The sequence below is a fragment of the Alexandromys fortis genome, unplaced genomic scaffold, assembly GCF_014885135.2.
Source record: "Alexandromys fortis isolate MF-2015 unplaced genomic scaffold, M_Fortis_MF-2015_v1.1 scaffold_104, whole genome shotgun sequence".
NCBI lineage: Eukaryota > Metazoa > Chordata > Mammalia > Rodentia > Cricetidae > Alexandromys > Alexandromys fortis.
This window is the reverse complement of record NW_026068000.1, coordinates 6,045,820-6,055,974: the sequence shown is the minus strand read 5'-3', so window position 1 is coordinate 6,055,974 and position 10,155 is coordinate 6,045,820. Positions and strand designations below refer to the sequence as shown.

Here is a 10,155-nt window from a genome sequence, read left to right as displayed (position 1 = left end):
ATTTTGGGGAATTGATCTAGAGATTATGGAGAATTTGGGGGGTCTCCAAAGCTGCTCTCTGAAGAGTCCACTCTCCCACACCCATGCTTACTCTTAATTAAGCTCTTTTTCAGCCTTTAACGGGGAAAGTCTCCTTCGTAAATATAGTGGCTCAGTGTCTCAAGTACTGAAAGCAAGTAATTGTTCTGTTTGTCCTTTGTGTCATGTTACAGCAGTCTTTTGCCTTCTTCCCCCATTTTTGGATTGGGGTATATAAGCATATGGAAAATAAATGTAGGTGTACTCTTCAGTATTCACTGGATAGCCCTCCCGGCTCTATCCTATGTCTCTGTAGTTCTATCTCCATTCCTCCTATCTTTCTAATCCACATGCCCCACCCTGACATTGTGAACCCTGCTGAGTATGGACCCCAACCGATGTCACCTCAATGTCACACTACAACAGGGTAGTGTGAGTGTGTGTGTGATGTGTGTGCTGTATGTGGTGTTTGTATAGTGGGTGTGTGGTGTGCACACATGTGTGTATGGGGTGTGAAGGGGCAGCAGAATGTGGAAATTTGGTGATATCTACAAGCACCTCATCTTCTCACGGCCCTCATGCACACACAAGGGCAGCTACCTCCAACCCTCAGACTCCTCCAGGGTTTTTCTGGTCCCCAAGGAATGACTGTATTCCAAGTTGCTCACAACTCAGCTATTGAAACGGTGATTATATAAGGAGCTTTGGAAGACAGATTGGGTGGGACACTGTTTAAGGCTCCTCAAGGAAGAGGAAGAGTGTATCTTGGGACTGTTAAGATACACTTGAGGTAGCCACCTGACAGCCATGCTTAGTCAGGGGTGCCTGACTACAGGATAAAAGTGCTTCTTAAGAACAAGTTGAGTGAAAAGTCAGAAAAGAATGAAGGGGTTCTGGAAACCTCTCTTGAAGAGGGAGAGAGGAGTTAAAGAAAGTAAGTTGTATCTTCTTACTTGGGCATTTGATGGTAAGAAGGGATGCGTGCATCCCAAGGTCAGGGTATGTGATCCAATTCCTGACATGTAACAAAGGAAACAGATTGGACATTACTGTAACTGCAGCTTCCCTGTCCTCTGTGGACAGCTTCTCTGATGTCTGCAACTCCCATCCTCCGTAGACTGTGTCTCTGATGTCCACAACTCCCCTGTCCTCCGTGGACTGTGTCTCTGATGTCCGCAACTCCCCTGTCCTCTGTGGACTGTGTCTCTGATGTCCACAACTCCCCTGTCCTCCGTGGACATCTTCTCTGATGTCTGCAACTCCCCTGTCCTCCGTGGACAGCTTCTCTGATGTCTGAGACTCCCCTGTCCTCCATTGACAGCTTCTCTGATGTGTGGAAACACTCAGTAAGAATAAAGAAAAGGGCAGGACCCTATCTGTGTGTGGTGTCTGGAGTTAACAGATCATAAAGTAGAATACTGATCACCTGGAGAGGGGAGGAGAAGGGCAAAAAGAAGTACTATTTGGTGTGTGTAGAGCTCTGTCTGGGATTCTGGAAATGGTGATGGCTGTGTAATATTTTATGTACACCTAGTGCCACTACACTTTACTAAATTCTGAATTAAGAACTAAGGGCCACTCCCACCAGCAATGGAGGAGTGTTCCTCTAACTCCACATCCTCTCCAGCATAAGCTTTCATTAGTGTTTTTGATCTTAGCCATTCTGACAGGTGTTTTGATTTGCATTTTCCTGATGACTAAGAATGCTGAACAATTCTTTAAGTGCCTTTAAGCCATTTGAAATTCTTCTGTTGAGAATTCTGTTTAGATCAGTACCCTGTTTTTAAATTGAAGTATTTGTTATTTTGAGTTTAGTTTCTTGAGTTCTTTGTATATTTTGGAGCTCAGCCATCTGTCAGATGTTGGATTGGTGAAAAATTTTTTCCAGTTCTGTAGGTTGCCATTTTCTCTTGTTGACTGTGTCATGTGCCTTACAGAAGCTTCTCAGTTTCAGGAGGTCCCATTTATTTATTGTTGATCTCAGTGTCTATGCTACTGGTGTTTAGGACGTGGTCTCCTGTGCCAATGTGTTGAAGGCTACTTCCCACTTTCTCTTCTATGAGGTTCAGTGTGGTTGGATTTACGTTGAGGTCTTTGATCCTTTTGGACTTGAGTTTTGTGCATGGGAGTAGATATAGATCTATTTGCATTCTTCTACATGTTGACATCCAGTTATGTCAGCACCATTTGTTGAAGATGCTTTCTTTTTCCCATTGCTAGTGGGAGTGCAAACTTGTCAAGCCTCTTTAGAAAGCAGTATGGTGGTTTCTCAGAAAATTGGGAATCAATCTACTTTAAGACCAAGCAATATCACTCTTGGGCATCTACCCAAAGAATGTACACTCATACCACACCACAAGGTTATTTGCTGAACTATGTTCATAGCAGCATTATTTGTAATAGCCAGAACCTAGAAACAACCTAGATGCCCCTCAACCAAAGAAAGGATAAAGAAAATGTGGTGCATTTACAAAATGGAGTACTACTCGGTGGTAAAAACAATGACACCTTGAAATTTGCAGGCAAATGGATAGAACTAGAAAGAAAACAACCCTGAATGAGGTAACCCAGACACAGACAAAAACACGGTATGTACTCACTCATAAGTGGATATTAGACATAAAGCAAAGGATAACTAGCCTACAGTTCACAACCCCAGAGAAGCCAAGAAACAAGGAGGACACTAAGAGAGACATACATGGATCCCCCTGGGTAGAGAAAGTAGACAAGATCTCCTGAGTAAATTGGGAGTGTGGAAGGAGCAGGGAGTGTGGAGGGGAGTGGGAATAGGAGAAGGGGTGGTGGGAGGAGAACATGAGGGATTGGGAAGGTCAAGTTGGGGAAGGACAGAGAGGGAGAGCAAGGGAAAAGATATCTTGATAGAGAGAGTCATTATGGGGTTAGCAAGAAACCTGGCACTAGAGAAATTCCCAGAAATACATAAGGATGACCCCCAGCTAAGAAGTTAAGCAATAGATTAATCTGCGAGGGGGGCCTTAACTTCTCCTGTAGTCAGATTGATGACTACCTTAATTGTCATCATAGAATCTACATCCAGTAACTGATGGAGGCAGATACAGAGCTCCACAGCTAAGAACTGGGTCGAGCTCCTGGAGTCCAGTTGAAGAGAGGAGGGAGAAGCGATAATATGAGCAAAGGGGTCAAGACCATGATGGGGAAGACCACAGAGACAGCTGACCTGAACTCACTGACTCTGGACTGACAGCTGGAAAACTTATGTATGAACAAACTAGGCCCTCTGAATATGGGTGACAGTCGTGTGGTTTGGGCAGGACAGCCTGAGGGATCAGGATTTATCCCTAGTGCATGAACTGTTTTTTTGGAACCTTGGAGGGATACCTTGCTCAGCCTAGATTCAGGGGGAGGGCCTTGGTCCTGCCTCAAGTGGATGGGGGTGGCGTGAGGGAAAGGTGGGAGGAGTGTGAGAAGGGGAGGGAGTGGGAACTGGGATTGTTATGAAAAATAAGAGTGTTTTATTTATTTATTTATTTATTTTATTTATTTATTTTGATTTTTCGAGACAGGGTTTCTCCGTAGATTTTGGTTCCTGTCCTGGAACTAGCTCTTGTAGACCAGGCTGGCCTCGAACTCACAGAGATCCGCCTGTCTCTGCCTCCCGAGTGCTGGGATTAAAGGTGTGCGCCACCAGCACTCAGCTCAAGAGTATTTTAAAATTAAAAAAAAAAAAAAAAAGAACTCAGGATCAATAAGATGGTCCAAGGGATAAGAGCACCCACTGCCAAGTGTGATGACATGAGTTCAGTCCCAGGAACCCATTGGTAGGAGGAGAGAACCAATTCCCAAGAAGTTGTTCTCTGATCTCCACATGTGAGCATACACATAGACACAGGTTTGTGCACATGCACACATGCATGTACACACATATATGCAGTAAATAAATAAATATAAAAACATTTTTAAAGGGGCTAGAGAGATGGCTCAGTGGTTAAGTGCTTGCTGTTCTTCGAAAGAAACTGACTTCATGTCCCAGCATTCACACTATCCAAAGTTTACACTAGCCAGTGCTCACACCACCCAGCACTCACACTACCCAAGTAGCTCATAGGTGTTGCCTGTGATTCCAGCTTCAGGATCTGACACCCTTTTCTGGCATCCATAGGCATCTACACATATCACGTACACGTGCAAAAAACATAAATACAAATAAAAACACACAGGAAAAAGATAATAAAAAGGCTGAGCTACATCTTGGTAGCAGAATGCTTTGCTTAGCATGTACAAGGCTATGGATTCAATCTCCAACACTTCAAAACAAATAAAACATAAATGGCTGAGCTGCCAGAAAAGCTGCATGGGACAGCAATAAGTCTAGGAGCAGCATGGGCTCCAGACAGCAGAGCATCGCAGGCTGGTGTTCTGTGTCCTGTGCTGAGTTCTGATGGATCAACTACAGACAGAAGAACATCGCAGGCTGATGTTCTGTGTCCTGTGCTGGGTTCTGATGGATCAACTACAGACAGAAGAACATCCCAGGCTGGTGTTCTGTGTCCTGTGCTGGGTTCTGATGGATCGGCAACAGACAGTAGAGCATCGCAGGCTGGTGTTCCTGTCCCGTGTTGGGGTTTTGATGGATCGGCTACAGACAGAAGAGCATCGCAGGCTGGTGTTCCATGTCCCGTGTTGGGTTTCTGATGGATCAGCTACAGACAGAAGAGCATCGCAGGCTGGTGTTCCATGTCCTGTGTTGGGTTTCTGATGGATCAGACCGACAGTTGCAGCTCAGCCTCCATGTGGTCAATTTGCATAACTTGGAATGTAGGACTCAATTGTTGTCAGTGTGAAATATCCCTTTATACTGTGTGAAAAAATGTCGCTGTGATTAGTTTACTAAAGAAGTTGATTGGCCAACAGCTCAAAGGATAAGGTTATGGGGAAAGTCTAACATAGAATTCTAGGAAGAAGAAGATTGTAGCCTAGAGTCACCAGCAGATGCAAAGAGAAGCAAGATGGGCATGCCATGCTGAGAAAAGGTGCCATGAACATAGCAACGCATAGATAAGAAATATGGGTTAATTTAAAATTTAAGGGTTAGCTAATAACAACCCTGAGCTATTGACTAAGCATTTGTAATTAATAGTAAGTCTCCAGGTCAGTTATTATTTGGGAACTGGCAGGTGAGAAAGAAATGTCTGCCAACAGCCTAGCTGCTAAGTCTTGGTTGCTGTCTGGTGGCTGAGGGGCTGACACAGACAGCTTGCGAATCTATGCCTCTCTTAACTGTTTTCAGGGCTGGCCATGAAAGACAGATGTGAGGCAGTGAGGAAGTGTGTGAGAGGCCTTGGGTTTGACCCCCCCCCCCCAACACTGCACAGGTACACACATGCCTGCATGAGGTCTGGAAACCACACATGTGTACTCTGTACTTAGCTCTGAGTAGAGTTTTTTAACAGTCCTCTGCTGCCCTTAACTTTTATTCTTCCTATGTATTGCCAATCAGAATGCTACAATCCAAGCCTTCTAAATCTTAGTTGCTTAAACTAAAAGTCATCTTATTTCCCATGAGTCTTGGCCAGGCCCAGCCACAGGTCTTTTGTCTGCTGAGGGTTGGCTGGGCTAGGTTAGCCTTGGCTTGGAGGCTGTTCTGCTCCTTTCCACAGGGCCTCTCACCCTCCACCTAATGCAGGCAACAGGTTTTTCTTTCTGTTCAGAGAGAGTAGGAAGTCGCCCGGAAAGGCAGATCTAGTTTCCCACACTTCTCTCTTATTTCCTCGGTTCCCATGATGGTTTCATCACTCTGGGTGGATTAGCCTTCTAGGTAATTTGGCCAGTAACTGGGATGAAAGTCATACTGCCTACCTTGAATCTCGATGCTAAGTAACTTCATATAATTCCATGTGTTCTTGTTGACTTAGCCAGCTGTAGCCTTAATGACCATGGTTGGGGATATCTCTGCTTCTAAGAGTACTAGAGGGGTGCTGGACACTCAAGAGTCACTTTCTCAGACCCAGGGAAATGTTTACAATGACCAAAGGGGGAACTCACCTAGTTGACGCTGTTGGATGGAATGCTGAGTGGTCAGTTAATTGGAAGATAAGTCTATTGCAGATGGACTTGAGATAAGGGATACGGTCCAGTGTGGCTCAGACCAGAGGGGAGGAGCACAGGCACCAAGGGAGTATATCCCAGGTTTTTGTACCAAAATACAAGTCTCCTGTATCACTGACTACCTGGTCAAGCATGGAAGCCTTCACTGCATGCGAGGGGACAGCCTGGAAGGAGTCATCACTGACCCAGCCATCTAGAGACACTGGCCTGGTGAGGTTCTCGAACCCCAAAGAAAACAAAGAACATGAGATGGAGCCCCAGAAACACACATCAAAGTCAAGACTCAGGAAAAAGCAGGAGACTGGGGATTTCTTAGATTCCTTTCCTGAGTCTAAGTGCCCGAAGCAGCAGCCACCATCTCAGCCACCCACACTGCATCTGTGGACTGACTGCTTATGAGGCTCTACCGATGCAGATGCAGTGTGAAATGACTGAGCTGCATCTTTGTTGCAGGATATCTGATCACACTGTGAAACCTGAGACTGGATCAGGGGGCAGAGCCAGCACCAGCAGACAAGAATTAGCCATAGAGAGCATGGAGGGGCCAGGAAGATGAGCAATCACAGAGAAATCCACCAGAGCAGTGAATGAGAGACCAAGGCTCGAAACCCTGCTCAGAAAGAAGCCAGCTGCTAGCTTCCCACTTAGAGCCTTTTAATGACCCAGTGCTGATACTTAGCTTCTGTCCTGCAGATCAACCAGGCAAACAGTGCCTGGATTAAGTCTCTGAAACCTTGCTCTCCCTGAGGCCGAGTCTCCAGTGTGAAGACAAATGGGTGCAGAAGCCTAGCCTTGGAAGCCAGCCCTCCACAGAAAGCAGGAAATAAATGACTCAGATGTTCCCTCTGGCTCAGGCAATTGTTCAAATGAGCTCTGCCCACAGCTGCCAAGGGAGAGAGAGGGGTGTCCCTCAGACCTGTCCTGGCTGAGGGGAGGGTGTCCCTCAGGGCTGTTGTGGCTGAGGGGAGGGTGTCCCTCAGGCCTGTCCTGGCTGAGGGGAGGGTGTCCCTCAGACCCATCCTGGCTGAACGCATAGTGAATAGAGGAAGAGGTGAACCAATCTGCTTCATCCACAGTAGTCCACTGCCAGTCAGACTGACAGAAGGAAGAAGCCAGCTCCTAGCAAAAGCACAGAATCCCCAGCTCACTGGGAATGAGGGATGTTTCTACCAGGACCTGCCCCTCCTCACGGTGTGCTATCCAGGTCAGAGGCCTGCAGATGCCCCACAGGTTGCTGGAATCTAGGGTAGACTGTGTGCTTCCCTGTTTTTGTTCAAGATGCAGCCATACAGGGGCTCAGAAACAACCTGAAGCATGGGAAGTTCCTTTGGCTGACTGCTTTCATGTGTGAATCTGTAATCTCAGCCTACTAGCATATAACATGAATTCCAATTGAAATCTCAAGGTCCAAATCAGGAGCAGAAGGAGAGAGAGCATGAGCAAGGAACTCAGGACCGCGAGGGGTGCACTCACACACTGAGACAATGGGGATGATCTATTGGGAACTCACCAAGGCCAGCTGGACTGGGTCTGAAAAAGCCTGGGATAAAACTGGACTCGCTGAACATAGCGGACAATGAGGACTACTGAGAACTCAAGAACAATGGCAATGGTTTTTGATCCTATTGCACATACTGGCTTTGTGAGGGCCTAGGGAGTTTGGATGCTCACCTTACTAGACCTGGATGTAGGTGGGTGGTCCTTGGACTTCCCACAGGGCAGGGTACCCTGATTGCTCTTTGGGCTGACAAGGGAGGGGGACTTGATGGGGGGAGGGGAAGAAATGGGAGGCGATGGCGGGGAAGAGACAGAAAACTTTAATAAATAAATAAAAAGGAAAAAAAAAAAAAACAAAAAAAATAATAAAAGCTCAGAGTCAGCTATGGGTGAAAGCTGAAGGATCAGAGAAACAGAGCAGTCCAGTCACTGGAGTTCTTACCTGCTGTGGGACAATGCTCCTGTACACTGTAAAGATTTGTCACTCATATTGGTTTAATAAAATGGTGATTGGCCAGTAGCCAGGCAGGAAGTATAGGTGGGGTGACCAGAGTAAGAGAATTCTGGGAAGAGGAAAGGCAGAGATGCAGTTATCAGTTAGACACAGAGGAAACAAGACGAGAATGCCTTACTGAGAGAAGATACCAAGTTACGTGCCCAATCTTAGACAAGAATTATGGGTTAATTTAAGTTATAAGAACTAGTCAGTAATAAGTCTGAGCTAACAGGACAAACAATTTATAATTAATATAAGCCCCTGTGTGTTTCTTTGGGACTAAACAGCTGTGGGACCAGGCAGAATGGAAACTTTCATCTACACTTACCTCTACCAATTTTTTCATCAAGATCACTCAATTTCTGGTCTAGAATGGATAAATCCAACTCCAGATTGATCATAGATGCTTTATACTTTTGAACATTTGCTTGCAGGGAAGTTTTCAGTTCCTTCAATGATATCAGATGATTTGGCTCTTTTTCTTTTTCTTGCTCCAAGCTTGCAATCTGTTCATTTAATGCTTTGTTTTCTGGTGCTAATGACTCCAGCTTGGATGCATCTACCTTATATAAATCCTTCAGTTTCTCACTGCAGCTCTGCATTCATCTCTTCAAAGCTGTCAGCACTGGTCACGAAACTCTCATGGAATTTTACGGTGTAGTTCAAAAACTATGTTTAATTATGTATAGTTCCATCTTTGGCTTCTTCTCCCCAAGGCTGCCCATCATCAAATAAAGGTAAGCTTCCTTTCATGGCACAATAAATCTTGATACAGTCTACTAGCCACACCAAGGCTGACACAATTTGAGGCCAGGTATAAGGGGCTTCTATTGTATACATGGAACTCTTAGACAGTGCAAAGGGATGCCCAAGGTCTTTAAAAATTCTTGGAACCTCTTCTTCAAATTTTGTAATAGAAAACTAATAGGCACAGGAAGCCATAAAGAAAGGCAAAGATCTCCAGAAAATCTTTAGATGATGGGGCTTGTTGAGACTTCATGAATACACTACATACATTACCATTTTCTGTAAGAAACACATAGAGCCATCAAATACATTGTTGAATGAACAATTTATCATTAAGTAGTCTTGAATCCTTGATTTTTCTAGAACTGGAAAATATACCAAGTTGACTGCAGAAGGACACTAAAAAGAAATCCCACACTAGCTCAAAACTGAGTATAATAAAGGATTATTTATTTAGGGGTAGACTTACAGATCACAGTTCTGTGCACTAACGGGGAACAAGAACTAAATCACATGCCAAAGAGAGGGCAAACACATGCTTTACATAGGCATATATAGTATAAGAGGCCACACCCAAGAGGGCGGGTAACTTAAAGGCTACTGGCTGTAGGAATTCCTACAGCAGTTGACTATTCCTGGATCCATGTCCACTAGTTCTTTTACAAAATATAAAGACTTTTCTTTCAGATGTAGGTTTATTTGTGCTCAGTTTTCCAAAGGTTGTTCTCTCTTTGGTTTGAGGGGTATGAAGGTTTATCAAGGTTCAGGGATCTTAACTCCTATATAGAGAGGCAGCCAGCACCACTGGTGAAAACTTCATGCCTATAAGGTTTCTCCTGGTTTCTTAATGAGACCTAGCACCCAACTTTCTGCAAACTGCACAACTGAACACAAATATGGTCACCAAAACAAGAGCTTCTGTCTCCACCAACAAAGGGTCGTTTCAATTTTAAAATTTCTGCTAGCCTAACAAAACATGGAAACCTGGATATTCTTCTACTTCTCCTCTTTCTTCTTCTTCAAAGAACTCAGATCAGATACAATGATAGTCATGCCAAAACTTGATGGCCTGGGGGTGACTCCAATGTGGGGGACTACCTGCCATTAAAAACATAAAAACAGACCCCCAACCCTGCCCTGCTGTATGCTAGGACCAGTGCTCAACAACAGTTTTAAGCTCCTACTTTAAGCTCCTACTCTAAAGCTACCCACCCAGAGCAGTGAGCCTCAAGGTCCCCAGTAAGAGAGCCCGGCACCCTCAGCCTGGGCTCCAGGGGCTCCTGTGTTCTCCTGGATCCTGCACTGCCTGC

General features: G+C 45.1%; 1 pseudogene; it reads right to left on the bottom strand.

Annotated features, from left to right (window-relative positions):
* Positions 1–4,793: 4,793 nt before the first annotated feature.
* Positions 4,794–9,898, bottom strand: LOC126512784 (kinetochore protein NDC80 homolog; annotated as a pseudogene).
* Positions 9,899–10,155: the final 257 nt, after the last annotated feature.